The following is a 15968-nucleotide window of genomic DNA, read 5'->3' as shown; positions in this document are numbered from 1 at the left end:
CCTGTAAAATGTGTGGAATGTGTGAGTGAATGGACAGACCGCAGTTAGAGTGGTCTGGGTTTGGGTGGCGGGCAGGAGTGGAGAGGGTGTGCTTTTGCCCCTGTTCCTGTTGGTTTACCCCTAGGGTTATGGTTAGGATCACATTAGCTCGGACCCTGTTTTAAGCACTGCCTCATTTAATCCTAGCAGGAGCCTAGCAAGGTTAAGTGCAGTCACACCCCTTTTCAGTTGGGGAACCTGAGGCCTGAAGCAGCTGACTCACTTGCTTAAGCTCAGCAGGTCTGGAAGGAAGACACCAGAATTAACCCAAGCAGTTGGTTCCAGAGCTTGAGTGTCCAACCCAGCCTCAATCCCCTCCCTCCGTTTGTTGAATGTCTGTGAGAAGGACCGTTAGCCACAGCGACCATCCCCGGGGGGGATTTCGTGTGTGGACTGAAAGGCGACATCACTCAGCTGCACGCAGGCCGGCAGGCCATGCCCAGCCGGCCTGCGCCTTCACTGACCATAGTGTGCAGAGGTTCGGGCCTGGGGGTCGGCTGGCACAAGCAGCTGCAGAGGGCCACCCAAGTGCAGCCTCCTGCTTGTTGTCTGGGGGATGCCAGGGTAAGGCTTGGCCTGAACCCCTGACCTGGGGCCTGTGATCCAAGGCTCCCTCCCTGTGTGGTGGGGCCAGCCACCACCACCACCCAGAGGCCCAGGGCGGCGCTGGGGCCCCCTGACCTTCCCACTGGCCCCTGGAGGTCCCCAGCCAGGGCTGTCAGGCTCTTTGGCAGCCTGTCTGTCTGCGGGCCCCCAGGGGCTGTGACCTGGACTGTGATTCATGTGGCAGCCGCAATTGGCCTCTGGCGGTGGGGCTCCAGGACGGGGTCAGGACAGCTAGGAGGCGCCGAGGAGGAGGGTGGTGGCCTGCCCCATGACCCAGGTGGCTGGGGGCTGAGGGGAGGGGGGAGCAGCCCCAGCTCGACCTCCCTTGCGGGAGAGGAGGCCCTGATTCCTGCCATCTGGCCTCTCCCGGCCTGGAGGAGGGTGCCCCCCCGACTGGCTCTAATGGCCGAGCCCAGCAGGAGCGGGAGAGAGACAGATGGCGGTGGCCCTGAGAGGTAGAGGGTGGACTTTGTTCCGAGGGGCTCGCTGAGGGAGAACACACGTCTGTGTCTCTCACACATGCACGCACACACCAGGCACCGTGCTGAGGCACTTTGTAATTCCGGGCATGTCAGGGTGGGGGTGGGGGGCTTCTGATGAGCCTCGGGGTCTAGGCTTTCCCGCTGAAGCCTCTCCTTAAGACACGAGCTCAGACACGTGCACACACACATGCACAGAGAGTCCCCAGACACACACACGTGCAGAGACCCAGGGACCCAGAAGTGCCAGCCCTCGCTCATCTCCAGGCCCTCCCTTCAGGGAGGGGGTCGGCCCCTCCCGGCTGCAGAGCAGCTCTTCTCTCCTGCTGGACCATCAGCTCCCGCCCGCTCTAGCCCCCAGCAGTCTTTCCCAGAGAGCCAACCTCTCCCCCTGTCCTGTCCTCTCATTTCACCATGTTTATCTGAACCGCCTTCTCTGACTCCTGAGCATGTAAACCCCCAGCAAACACACTTCCCGTGTCTTGTTCGCCAGCGTATCCCGAAGCCCTGTCCAGTGGCTGGCGCAGGAAACGTCTGCTGAGTGAGTGAATGGAGGGATGACTTGGGGCAAGTCTGGGTTAGAGAGAGGCCGCCGGCTGTTGGAGTTTAGAGGCGGCCACACTGAGCGCCTTGCTGGGCCCCTCATTCCTGCTTCAGAGCCTTCGCACTGGCTATCCCAGGGGCATAGTACCCTCTTCATGCAGATACTTGCAGGATTCAGGGTCCCCCTTGTTCAGGCCTCAGCTCAAGCATCACCTCGCCGGAAGGGTCTTTGCTGACTACCCCTCCTTAGAACAGCCACCCGTGGACGCTGCCCCGGCTTCATTTCCCTTCTGGCAGTCCTTGGTGGCCCAGATGGTGTTGTCTGCTTCTTACGGTCTGGTCACCCCCACCCCCAGCATCAGCCTCTTGCAGGCATGACCTTTATCACCTTCCCTGCCACGTCCCCAGTGGCTGGAACAGCGTGGGGCTCAGCTGGCGGTTGACGTGTTTGTTGAATAAACGAATAGTGGATGGGTGTGATGGGAGCCTGTTCAGAGTGGCACGCATTGGGAAGCAGGAGGTTGGACCCCGTTGCCAAGGTAAACTGAGGCTGGTGATGCACAGTAGTGAGCGCCAAGTGGTCGTGCAGGATTTCCCAGTCGGGAGAGAGGCGAGATGTGATGGCTCTTCGTCAGCAGTGACCACCCTGGTAGCCCCTGTATTAGTGTCCCAGGGTCGACATGACCTGTTATCACGTGAGACAACAGAAATCTACTCTCTCACAGTTCTGGAGGCCAGAAGTCCAGAATCAAGGTGTTGGCAGGGTTAGCTTCTTTCAAAACTCTGGGTTCGGGGGTCCTTCCTGCCACACCAGCTCCTTGGTGGCCCCAGGTGTCCTTGGTTTGTGGCCGCAGCACTCCAGCCTCTGCCTCCACCCTCACATGGGCTCTCTCTGTGGCCACCCTGACCTCTGACATCTTCCGGTCAGTTTCTTCTCTGTCCAGGGGAGATACAGCTTCCATCTCTGGGGCCCAGGACAGGTCTCCTGGCATGTTCCCCAGCGGGCTGGCCACTGTTGGCTTGATGTTACCCATGCCCCGCCTTCACCGTGAGAGCTACAGTCTGAGCACAGAAATCTCAGGTCCCTGTTATCTGGGACAAAGATTTGGTCCAAGCAGCTGTGACTCGGTGCTCCTGGAGATGGGCCCATCAGGGTCCTGCAGTACAGCACCCAGGCCAGAGTGTGACTGCGGCTGCTTGAACACAGTCTAGAATCCTGCCTCCAGCTGTGTTACCTTGGGCCAGTTTCTTCTCCTCTCTGTGCTGCTTTCCGTCTGTAGAATAGAGACAGCAAAACCTTCCTCCTTGTGTCGTTGATGGGATCGAATAGGGAAATGTGTGTGAAGTGCTTAGATCTGGATCTGGCCTGTGCTATTGTTAATATTTATGTAAGTGTTAGCTATTGTTACAGGCCAGAACTTAAGTATCATTAGGGAAAATAGAAGAATTGATGCTTTTGAACCATGGTATTGGAGAAGACCCTTGAGAGTCCCTTGGACTGCAAGATCAAACCAGTCCATCCTAAAGGAAATCAGTCCTGAATATTCATTGGAAGGACTGATACTGAATCTGAAGCTCTAATAGTTTTGCCACCTGATGCGGAGAGGTGACTCATTGGAAAAGACTCTGATGCTGGGACAGATTGAAGGTGGGAGGAGAAGGGGCCAACCGAGGATGAGATGGCTGGATGGCATTACCGACCTGATGGACGTGAGTTTGAGTGAACTCCGGGAGATGGTGATAGACAGGGAGGCCTGGCATGCTCCAGTGCAAGGGGTTGCAAAGAGTCAGACACGACTGAGCGACTGAACTGAACTGAGGGAAAACAGAAACCTAGAAGCCAATGCGGACAGCGGGGTGTATTCCCAGCCCCCAGCCCCCTCACAGGAGCAGCTGGGGCAGCACGAGCTCTGGCATCGGAAGACAGAGGACCCCGCACTGAGGGGGAGGTGGCGGGCTGGGTTACCCTGCCCGGGTCCTGACCTCTCTCAGCTTCAGCTTTCTCCTCTCATGAGGGGGTGTTTGTGCCCGTGATGGCTAGAGATAATGTTTCCAGAGGCCCAGAGCTCCTGCAATTGAGTGAGGCCTTGAAGGGTAACAGGCAGGTTCTGGGTGTGGGAGGGGGCTCTCCAGGCAACAGGAAGGGCCTGAGCTACAGGACCGCCCCCCCCACCCCCCCCCGCCCCCCCCCCCCCCCGGGGCCGGGGGGGGGGGGGGCGGCTGGGGGGGGGGGGAGGAGCTCATCGACGGGGAGGCAGAGCCTCGGGTTCGTGGGGAAGACCAGAGAGCTGGCGACAAGGATGCTTGGTGCCTCTTCCAGATCAGCAGCCCTGCGTCCAGCTGGCTCCCTGGGGTGCATGATGCAGAAGGCTGCTGGTTTTTACAGCTGCTGAGCCTGGTTTATTTGGAGAGCAGACACCCCAAACCACCTGGAAAACCTTGGGGGGCGGGGGCTGGGGCAGAAGTGGTTGTTTTGTTTCCTGGGCTACAGTCTAGAGGGCAAAAGTCGTGGCTTGCAGCACCCTGGTGCCTTGTGTCCCCTGGACCTCACAGGCTAGATGGGGAAAATCCTTCAGCCTCCCCCGCCCTGCCCCCCACATCCCAACATGTGTGCATGCACACACGTTTGCACACACAAACGTGTTTGCTGGGGCTCTGTGCTGGTGGGGAAAACTGCTTCCTCTGGACACAAACGTGATACTGGGAGGGGCGGGAACCAGCACCCGCTTCAGGCCTGACCTCCAGGACCCTCCTCACCCTCCCACTAATGGGAGTCAGGTGGGTTCAGATGTGGACACAGGCTTGAAGGGGTCTGGTGACTCCCGACCTTGTCTTGTCTCTGGGAGGTCCCAGTGGGCCTCTGGCTCTGAGTCTCAGCCTCCATGACCTCGAGGCAGAGTCTAACTCCTTGGCCCCCCACCCCTGCGCCACACGCACGCCACGAGGTTGCATGGTCGCTGTCCTTTCTGCACGCCTGTCCCTTGATCTACTCAGGCTTTATCTTCCAGCCTGAATAGCCAGCCCCTCACGGGGCCCCATGATTCTGAGCCTCCTGGTGAACGGCTTGGGGCTCCTTGAGCTCCGCCGCCAGCACCGACCCCGACCCGTGCCCCCAACAGGGCTCCTCGCCGCCTTCTCTCCCCCGCCCCATCCGCACCGGGAGCACCTGCCACGCAGGGTAATGAGGGGCTCGGCTCCAGGTGCGCGGCCCTGGGCTGACACGGCGGAGGGGGAGGGGCTCCCTGCTCCCTGAGCGTGGCGAGGGGGGCGGGGCGGAGAAGGGGGCGGGACCCGGGCCGGTGGCCACCTCCGCGGCCCCTCGCAGGTGCGGGCCCAGATTCTGTGGAGCTCAGCTCTGCGTGGCGGGCGGCTGGCAGGGAGCTGCTGAGCCTCCCAAGGTAGCAGCCATCTGCACTGTGATAAAAAGCCCCGAGGATGATAAATAGACAAGTCGCACTTTTATTGGATTGCAGCTCGGGCGCAGCCACTTTGGGTTTGGCACCGTGCTAACGACAGATTTCTGCTTCCCTTGCAAGGCCTGCCCTCTCGGGGAGGGTGCCAGCCGCGGCCCTCTCCTGGCAGGAGGGAGAGCATCCCCTGGCCCCGGCCCCTGGCGGCCAGCCTGCTCCCTCCCCCCACAGCCTCCGCCCCCAGCCCCACCGCACGTCAGCCTGTGGGGCTCTGCCCAGGCCCACCTCGCCACCCTGGGGTCAGACCCAGGGGTTCACATCCCTGCTCTGAGACCCCCCTGGCTGTGTGTCTCCGGCAGGCTATCTAACCTCTCTGGGCCGTGGACGCTCCATCTGTAAAACGGGCAGGTAATGGCATTCCCCATCCACGCAGGTCTGGCACCTCCATGAGTAACCGTCGGGTCCGCAGCGTTTGGAAGAGTGCTTGGTGTGCGTTCAGGGACCGTGATGTACTCACCACCACCTGTACAGTGAGTGTCAGCGCTGGTGCCCCTGGGAGGCCTGGCCTGGCGTCCTGCCGGGTGGGGAGCCATGTGGGGTTGGACCTGGAGGACGAGGGCTCTCGCGGGACACCAGGCCCCTGTTCATCCTTGCACCCGTTGGGTCAAGGCGGGGGCTTGAGAGCTGCACGGGCGGGCCCAGCGCCTCAGGCTCTGTCTGCACTGAACAGCCGTGGGCCCCGGGCGGCGGCCGCAATGCCCTGGGCCTCTGTTTCCCCAGCTGTCAGGTGCGGATGGGAACCACACTTGCCTGGCAGCACAGCCAAGAGGCTGAAATGAGCTGACCTGCTCTGACCTCCGGTTCCACGCAGTAGGCACAAGGGATCGTCTGCTCCCGGTGTGGTGGGAGGTCCCCTCGGTGAATGCAAGGGGGCAAGGAGTCAGGACGGAGAGAGAGGCGCGGGCAGGGTGCCTGGGGCCAGGTGGTGCTCCGGGGTCCTCAGCAGACGGCCCGCCCTCAGTTCTCAGCCTGTCTCTGGTGGGAACCCCTATGTGCCCGCCTACCCTGGTGAGCCTGAAGCTCAGCCCGAGGAAGAAGGTGGGAGGGCGCGGCCTGTCTCACCTGGCTTCCCGTGCACCGGCGTGGGGGTGAGCACTTGGAGGCCCCGTGTCCTTGTCTGTGCCCACCCGGCGCCCCTGGCCTGGCCGCCTTGCTCCCTCCCCGCCTGCTGTCCCTGCCTGGCCTCCGTCCCTCTGCAGGCACTCAGCTTTCTTTGTTGTTCCCCCCTCTTTCCTTCTCCTCTCCTCCACCCTGCCCCCCGCCCCCTACAATGTTGGGTGCCAGACTGGGTCTCTCTGTTCATCTGAGACTTGAGCCAGCTGCCCTGGGCGCTGACCCTGTGTACAGGGATGCTCACCCTGGGCCCCCATGCCCCTCTGTTTCTGGACATCTGCAGGGGGCACAGCACCACCCCCCTGCCGCCTTCATGGCCCAGGGCCCCGTGTGTGTGTCCCAATCCTTCCACCCTTTGGCTCTGGCCACAGCGAGGTCCTGGTGGCCCTGGTGGGAGAGCCCGGGACAAGAGGAGGCACCCACAGGAGGCCCACAGGAGCACACAGAGGCCAAGGCCTTGGACTCAAAATTCGGGGTTCAAATCCCATCCTCACCAGTTAAGCTTGGGCAAATGACCTCTCCCCAGACATTGGCTCTCTTATTTGGGGAACGGGGCTGCTAAAAGAACCTGCCCCCCCGGTGTGCTGTGAGGTCTCAGGATGTGCCCGCTGTCCCATCACAGGGCCAGGGTCTTGCTCGGTGCCCGTGTCCCCTTCATGACGGATGGCCTGCGAGGCTGGTCTATCCCCTGGTTCCCCAGCGAGGCTTCGCACGGTTCAGCTCGCTTAGCGTCATGTAGGTATCGAGTGGCAGAGACTAAACTGAAACCCCCTTTTCCCCAGACTACCAAAAGCACACAAGTGCACGGAAGAAGAAACGAGACAGGAGTTTAGTTTAGACAGACAGCCTGGACCCCAGGGTGCCTTCCGGACACAGCTCCAAGGCTGTCAGCACCTAGCCAGTACCCAGCCTTTCAGCAAAGGTCCAGAGACGTTAAGCTACTTGCCTGGTGTCACACAGCTTCTCGCTGCCAGGCTGGCGTGCGGTGGGGCGGACTCGGGGGTGGCTTCCTATCCCTCAGGCCCTGCTCTGCCTCAGTGTTGGGGGGCACGGGTGCACATGTTAAGGGGGGCAGGGCACGGCAGCCTGGTGGCTGGCTCTGGGCTCCACAGGCCCTCTGGACGATTCTACCGAGTGACCAGAGCGGACCGGCCCTGGTTCCTGTGCCCTTTAACCGTCAGGTGTTGAACGTGGCATTTCAAACGCACACAGAGGCTACTGCCAGGGCAGGGGCGGGGGCCTTCATGGAGCAGCTGCTGCGTGCCCAGAGATGCCCCCAGCCCCACGCAGGCACATGTTAGCCCAGTGAAGCATCTGTGAGACCCCGAGGAAGGGGATGGGGCCCCGAGGGAGGAAGAGCAGTGCCCCCTGCCTCCTGGTACCTTCTAAGGAGAGCAAGGTCCAGACCTGTGGCCTTTTCCTCTCCGTCTCCCTGGCTTATCTGGCGCCTCAGCCTCCCTCCATCCGCTGAGTTAATGCAGACTGGCAGGGCGTTGGGGAGGGGGGCTTTGGAGCCCTGCTGGCAGCCGGCCCCTGCCCCTTGCAGCCCCAGGCAGGAAACCACCAACGTGCTTAGGAAAGAGGCGGGCGCAGCTGCTGTTAACAGGTGAGCCCTCGTGAGCCGGCTCTCCCAGGGCCTCCTGGAGAAATCCGTAATGAAGTGCAGCTGTGAACTCCGGTTTTGGGTCAGAAAGGCAATTTCTCAGCTCTCCTCGCAGCAATTGAGTTGAGAATCCGGGAGCTGTTGGCCTCGGCAGTGCCCCTGCCCCCTCAGCCCCGGCAGCCGGAGCCCAGGCCGGGCAGCGTCAGTGTCCCTGCAGTTGGGGGCAGGTGGCCGGGCGTGGAGGGGGCGGCCCCGCAGGGCGAGGTGGGAGCAGGGCGCAGCTGGCCGAGGAGCCCTGGGGAGCGCAAGGCTGTTTTTCCTCTCGTTTTAATTGGTCTTTGTGACTCTCACGGTGCCTGATTCACCTCGTGGCAGCATGCCGGCCAAGGCTCCCACCCGCACACCACGGCCGAGGCTCTCAGGAGGCGACAGGCAGCTTGTCCCCAGCCTCGCCCACCATGTTCCTGGTGGTGCTGGGCCTGGAAGGGCCTGGGCAAATAAAGCCGGGCGCCTGGGGCAGTGGTGGCAGGGGGGCAGGGCAGGGGAGAGCCCTGCCCCACCCCCCATCGGCCCTGCTGCTCTGCCTCCACGGTGGGGTCACCCGAGAAGCCAGTTTCCATTAAGGCCAGGGTGACAGGAGACGCACCCGCCACGTAGCATTGATGGGGAGCGTGAGTGCGGCCGTGACCCCTTCCTCTCTGGGAAACGACTTTGGAAGCCCCGCTGCCTGGTTTTCTGCGAGGCTGAGTCACTCACTGAACGCTGAACTCCTGAGCCCACTGCCGTGGGCGGGGCTCTCTCCGCACTGCTGTGTGTGACCTTGAGGAGAGGGCTTGACTGCTCTGATCCCCCTCCTGCAGAATGTCGGAGCTGGATTTGAAGGGCCTCTTTGAGGATCTGATGACGACAGTGATAACAACACTGTGGAAAGACAAAAAGTGTGCAAAGTACCAGCTGCCCCCTTCCTGCACCCTCCCCCAGGCCCCAGCTCAGCCCCCTGAGGGTCTCAGCTCCGGTGGCCTCCCCCTCCAACCCCTTTGGATATGGTCTGAGCTACCAGGCTGCTCCCAGGCACCCTTGCACAGCTTCACTTTGTGGTCAGCTCCTTGCAGGCTCCTCATGTTTGTTTTAAATCAGGGTTATCAAGACACAACTTAGAGGCAACACCATTCACGTTTTTAAGCATACTGTTTAGTGTGCCTGTGTGCTAAGTCACTTCTGTCGTGTCTGACTCTTTGTGACCTTGTGGACTGTAGCCTGCCAGACTCCTCTGTCCATGGGATTCTCCAGGCGGGAATGCTGGAGTGGATTGTCGTGCCTTCCTCCAAGGGATCTTCCCAACACAGGGATCGAACCCATGTCTCTTATATCTCCTGCCTTGGCAGGCAGGTTCTTTACCACTAGTTCCACCAAAATGTATATTGTGGCAAGACCACAGCACAGTCCGGATGTAAACCTTCCCCCCATAACCCAGGAAACCCCGTCATTCTCTCCTCTGGTCCCTGCGCCGCAGGTGGGCCAGAAAAGGCTTCACCTTGGGGGAAGCACTCAGCGGGAAGGCCCCGCGTCTGGCGTTCTTCTCACAGCACGCTGCTGTTGGTGCCGTGTCGTGGTTGAGAATGGGGTCCCGTGGTCGGGGTGCACCAGCACTTGTGTGTCTGTTCATCCGTCAGTGGACATCTGGGCATTTACTCTGTGTCTTCGTCCACCCGGGCTTCTGTAACAGAGCCCCCCATTCCCTGGGGGTTTAGACAACAGACGTCCATTCCTTTCGGCCTGGAGGCTGGAAACACGAGAGCAAGTGCCGGCGACCAGCTTCCTGGTGGGGCGGCCTCCTCGCCATGCCCTCCGGTGGCTGCTTCTTTGTACACTCGGGTCTCACGTCTCATAAGGGCACGAATCCCATCATTGGTGCCCCACTCTTGTGACCTCATTGAACCCACATCACCTCCCACAGGCCCCACCTCCACACACACCACTGCCCTGGGGATCAGGGCTTCAGTGGGTTGAACGTGAGGGGGACAGAGATGTTCCATCTGCAGCAGCAATTCAGCATGCCCCTGTGAAGTCCAGCGGGGGAGCTGGTGAGTGGATGCCCAGAGCCATGCCGTCAACTCCCCTCTTCCTCCCGCAGCCCAAGGGGCAACAGAGTGGGCTCTCCCTGCCCAACTCTCTCCCCTCTCTGGCTCCCCGAGAGACCAGGCCCGCGTGTCCTGAGGAAGAAGTGTCTGGGCCCTGCAGACCCGTCTCAGCTTCAGGGCCGACCTTGGCTGGAGAGGCGCCTTTGTCCCTGCCGGAGCCCCGTGGCCAGCTCAAGTAATTGGATTTTAATGAAACGGATGGGGGTGCGGGAGCAGTTCACCACCCTGGCCTGCGCTGAGGCCCTGCAATTAAACCGATTATGTCTTGAGAGTCAAGCTGTCTGACTCCGCATCCCTAATTTGGCGGTGCTGGCTGGCTCTGCCAGCACGGTTGTTTATTTATTTACCCAACTTTCGCGAGCTGTGACGTGCCGGGGGGCCGGGGTAATTAACGTGGGGTGGTGAGCGGGGATCCAGGCTCTGTGTGTTCCCACCCCGGCCACCCACCTCTCCCTCCATCCACAGCGTCTGGGTCCTGGCGGCTGAGGGAACCCCTGGGAGACTTTAAAATACTGATGCACGCCCCCACCGCTTCCCCAGGATTGTGATGGGGTTAGTTTGGGCTGTGGCCAGGCCATCAGGAGTTTTTCAGAGTCCCCCAGGTGAGTGTGGCTGGCAGCCCCCAACCTAAAGAGACAGATCCTTCTGGATGCTGCCGCCCTCCCTGGACCCACTGGGCTCCAGTGGACGCAGGCGGTCCCCATGTGAAGGCTTGTGGTCACCTCCTCCTCACGGCCTTTTGGAATCCTGGAGAAGGGTTTGAGCACAGGGACCCTTGGTGCAGACACTGCTGGAGAGAAACATCTGGTGGGCACGATGCTGGGTGTCTCCCAGACATGGAATTCGCATTTTCTCTCCAGTTTACACCGGGTGCCTCCTTTGCTCCAGGTGCTCTGTGGTGCCAGGCGAGTGGAGACCCCTACGTGGGGGCTGGGGGCCGCTTGGTGCCTCCACCCACCAGTGGGCACCAGGGTCTTGGCTGGAGGCCTTTGACTTTTTTCTGGGAGTATGTTTTGGCTGTAATTCCCTCCCTTGCCTATGTGTTTCAGGCTTCGGGGCCCTCCAAGAGGTGCCCCAACACTGCTGGTGATTCTGGGCACAGACCTCGGCTCAGAATCTCAGACAAGGCACAGATTCCTGGGCCCCCTCTGTTAAGTGGAGGCAGTGGGTTGCCAACAGCAAGGCAGCCGCTCTTGTCCCCACGGTGGGTGAATGTTGTGGATTTGGGCATCAGCACGGCTGATGGGGTGAATAGAAGCTGTTTGGGGAGCTCTGCAGTTAAATCACTGGGCGGTTAAATCTCCTGCCCCTGTGTCCCTTCCTTCCCGAAGCCCCCTCCCCACCCAGAGGCCATGTGTACCGCGCTGTGAGCCATCACCTGTGCAGGAAGGCTGGGCCCTGAGCGTGGGCTGTGCTCCAGGTGTTTGTTGGAAGGTGGGGGAGGCTGCAGGTAGGCTGGGGCCGGCTCTGGAGCGAGCAGTGGGGTTGGGGGCTGCTCCGTGAGGCCTGGCCTCTTTAATTAGGGGTGAAGTCGGTGGGTGGCTGTGGGACCGGTCTCATCAGGGCGAGTCCTGGAGCCCCAGCTCTCACTGGTGGGGCTCCTTGTGTCCCTCAGTCCTCAAGGCGGCCCCCACGGCTAGGCTCAGGCAAGGCAATTCCGGGCCTGGGATCTGGAGCCAGGGAAGGCGGGGGAGGCCCTTCCCTTTCCTGTGAGTGACTCTGCCCAAGTCCTCTCCCTCTTGACACCTCATTGTCTTCATATGCAAAGTGAGGTCACACCCACCTACCTGATCTGGAAGATGCAAATCTATTTGAGGGAGGCCTTAGGGACAGTCCCACCTGCTTGGTGCCCTCTCCGAAGCCCACTGCCCCTCAGAGCCTCTCCATAGCTCCCCAAGGACCCTCGCCTGGAGCCCAGAAACTCTCACGGTCAGTTCTTGCCTGGCAGGAGTCAAAGCTTGCCACCCACTCCTCATCCTGGGCTGCAATGCTCGTCCCCCACCCCAGACGCAGGTGACTTCGTGGGTCAGGCCTTGCTCTGTGCGCCTTACAAACCTGTATGAAGTCGTGTTATTGTCACTAACCCTGCAAGGAGATGCTTTAAGCATCCTCATTTTTTCAGATGAGGAAACAGACAGAGGCTGATGTCTTGCCTGGGGATATACATGGTTGTTAGGGGACAGAGCTATGATTTGAACCTAGGTATCCGGCTTTCCATCTGGACTTTGCTCACCCTGGTCAGGTCCACTGGAGGCCGGCGTCTCTTGACTTAACTCAGGCGTGGCTTCCGGGGGGGGTCCCTGAAAGGCAGGACCATGCTTTGGGAGACGCCGTGCACCAGCCCCCTAGTGTGGCGGGCAGAGGGAGTCTGCCCCCTCTGTGTCTGGCTTGGAGTTGATGGACATAGCATCATGACCAACCAGTGAGGAGTCATCCAGGGAAGAGGGGGCATTCCCTGAGGTAAGGACCCACGAAGAGCGTGAGCACTTCCTATCTTATGCCCCAGAATCCCCAAACTTAGCAGTCCACACGGCATTAAGTACCGGCCAGCAGGGTGGGGACTGCCCTGAACATCCCCAGGGACCCTGGAGACAGGGGGTGGGCGGGGGTGTTCTGCCTTGTGTGTGTGTGTGTCGGAGCCTCGAGGTGGCTCCGTGGCATTCAAGGCAGATCCATCCAGCATCTGTCCTTGGGGAACTGCTGCAGGAACAGCCTGTGGGAGACTGTTGTAGGAACCCTGGCCCTGGAGGGAAGACCCGGCCGTCAGTGCCCCTCTCCAGGGGACAGCGTGGGGCAGACCACTGGCTGAAGAGGATGCCACCCCACCTTCCCTGCCTGAGAATGGACCAGCCCCTTCTCTGCTGTGCTACAGGGTTAGAGGCTAAACGGGGCTCCTGGGGCCTCCTCCCAGAAGTCTCTGGGAAACAAGCCTCAGCAGCGGGGGTCCCAGGCCGGCCGGCCGCCTGCCCAGGACTGCTGCAGAGGGGAGCCGGCGGCTCTTGTACCCCAGTCTTTTCTCTGATCCCAAAGAAAAGGCCCCTGGGTTTGCCCCTGGGCCCCAGGAGTGTGGTGCTCACAGCCAGACAGGGGTGGGGAGGGGGCAAGGCCCCGTGGAGTTTATCTGGAAAAGGTCAGGACCCCAGACTGGGCAAGACTCAGGGTGGGGGGTGCATCCCCCTCCTGAGGCAGGAAGCAGGGCGGAGAGGCCACAGCTGCTCATCACAAACGCCAGGAATTTGGCGTGGCTGGGGTGAGGCCTCTGTGACCTGGGCTGAGACACAGGCCCTCTTGGGTTTCCCTCCCGTCCCCTGGAGGGTCAGCACCACAGACCTCGTCATCTCCCTCCTGGGGATGAAACATGTCATCACCCCTGGCCTGGCAGGCCCTGTGCTCTGGGCATGTAGAAGATGGGATCCTCCCCCAGGGACCCGGGCCACCAGCACTTGTGAGCCGACCAGCAAGTTCCTGACACCCCAGGAACAAGACTTGGGGGGTTCTGCCTTAACCCCAAGGGGGACAGATATGGGGGCCCAGGGAGCTTCCCTGAGTCCCCTGAGCCCAGAACGTAGGACCTGAGACTTGATGCTTTCCCTGGTTTCCCAAGAACAACGACAATATTATCAATGAATGTTTATAAAGGACTGAGCACACCCTGGCCTGCACCCGTCCTGTGCCTTGCCTGCTCTAGCCCACGACAGCGCCGTGCTGTTGGCCCCATTTACAGATGAGAAGGCTGAGGCCATACCCTCTGGCTCCTGTCTCCAGAGCAAGGTGGTATTCAGATTTACTTGTGTCATTTTTGGTCCTTTGTTCCCAGGCCCCAGGGGGATTTGGAGACTTCCTTTTTGCCACTGTATGTGACACCATGACTGTCTCCTGCTGGCTTGGTGGGTTCTAGTGACGCCTGTAACTAATAGACACTGAAAGTATAGCGTCAGGGTAAGTCTGGAGGTGGTCAAGTTATATCCAGGTGATGACCCTGCCTATCCCAGCACTGCCCCAGGCTCTCCTTTGTCCTGTCTGTGAACGATAAGTGTCAGTCATTTACCCCTTTGAATGACTTGAGTCCCTGTCCTTCCTGGGAGGTTGTGTTCCAGTCTGTGCCCTTGGTGGGGAAGGGAAAGGAGACTGTCCCCAGGAAAGGAATTTGGAATGGGAGGGCAGAATTTGGGAGGCAGCAGCCTTCCTTAGGAGAGCCGCCTCCAGCCCATTCGGGCCTTTTTTGCAAATTAGAAGGTGCCTCTTCCTCCAGGCAGGCAGGACCCGCTCCAGGTGTGTTTCATGAGCAGAGCAAGGGCTCCGTTTCAGCAACCATGTGCCATTTCATCCAAGTGCAGCAAACGACTCGAGCACTATACTGGGTGCCCTTCTCCCGGGTTCCTATTGGCTCCCATCACCACCACCCCCCCACACGCAGTTAGCTGCTGGCAGCTCAGAGCACAAACCCCCCAACCCCACCCAGCATTCTTTCACCCTGAGGGGACCAGAGTGCTCATCTGCACTGCCCTGCTTTGTGTCTTTGTCCCCATGTACTTAGTGGGGCTTCTCTGGGATCTGCCAAGGGGTGGTTTAGAGACAGTGCCCATTGCACAGATGAGAAAACCGAGGCCCTGCACGTTAGTGTGACATTGAGTAGTTGTTGTTTTTCTTCCTCTTTTGTCTGGCCATGCGCAGGGCTGAACAGCATTCACCTGTCCGTTAGAGAGGACGGTGCTGAAGCCCAGGGTGCTCACGCAGGGAGTCGGTAGCCCTGCTGGATCCAACTCTACACTCTGGTCTCTCCCAGCAGCTTCTCAAGGAGTTCCCACCAGGCAGCAGACCCCACAGCTCCCTGGGATCTGTTTCTCTTCCCTATGGGACATACACAGGGCACAGCTTCACCTGGTTCCTGGCCTGGAGGCCAGCTGTGCCCAGGCTGGCCCCGCCCGGGATAAGCACGGGCAGCCCTCCTGCCATCAGCAGCACAAGGGCAGTTGGGTGCCACCGCCCCCGCAGGGTGCCTGCCCAACCTCGGCTCCCTCCCAGTGCACACCCCTGGACCCAGAAGCTCTTCCCCCACGCCAGAAATGCCAGGTGCATTCAAAGTCAAATGCGCTGGCTTGGGGGGAGCTGGTGGCCCCAGTCCTTACTGCAGCTGCTCTCAGCTCTGGCTGCACCCTGGGACCACCTGTATTCTAGAAATATTGCTGCTTCTGAGCCAGCCCCAGAGATTCTGATATAATACCTGCTGCTGCTGCTGCTAAGTCACTTCAGTCGTGTCTGACTCTGTGCGACCCCATGGACGGCAGTCCACCAGGCTCCACCGTCCCTGGGATTCTCCAGGCAAGAAACTGGAGTGGGTTGCCATTTCCTCCTCCAGTGCATAAAAGTGAAAAGTGAAAGTGAAGTCGTGGGCACCCTCACACGGATACCCACGCCCATGGGAAGGCCATTGGACTAGTCAGATGTGGAACCCAGGCATTTGCTAATCTGCTGAACAGTGGGAAGAAAGCCCTGAATAAAATGCAGCGTCCATCCTCTGTAAAGTCACGTAAAGTCCAGGGCTTAGTTTCAAAAAGCAAATTGATGAGCAGAGGATGGGGAACTTGGTGGGAGGTGGAGGCGGCCTTGGCCATTCCGAGGGGGTTGGGGTGGGCAGGAACCAGCAGTGACCTCTCCTGCTGTCATCTGTGGAGGCGCTGAGAGTGGGAGGGGGCTGGCAGAGGTGGAGCGCACACGCGTAATCATGGTCCTGCTGCCTCAGGAGGATGAACTCTCAGGAGGATGTCAGTAAACTGAGGAGCATTCCAGAACCCCAAACTGTGACGGGGAATGAGCTAAGGAAACCAGGGGTGGCGTGGGGATGGGGTGAGAGTCTGTCGGAGCAGAGGAGACTCAGGGGGCCCCTAAGGTGGGCTGCTAGTGAGTGTCTGGGGTCAGATGACAGGTGGGGAGGGGCTTGGCCTGGGGGGTGGGAGTTCCCAGACTTCAGCTC

This window comes from Oryx dammah, unplaced genomic scaffold (assembly GCF_014754425.2).
Source record: "Oryx dammah isolate SB20612 unplaced genomic scaffold, SCBI_Odam_1.1 HiC_scaffold_13, whole genome shotgun sequence".
Lineage (NCBI taxonomy): Eukaryota > Metazoa > Chordata > Mammalia > Artiodactyla > Bovidae > Oryx > Oryx dammah.
The sequence above is the reverse complement of the archived record's forward strand: the minus strand, read 5'-3'. Positions refer to the sequence as shown.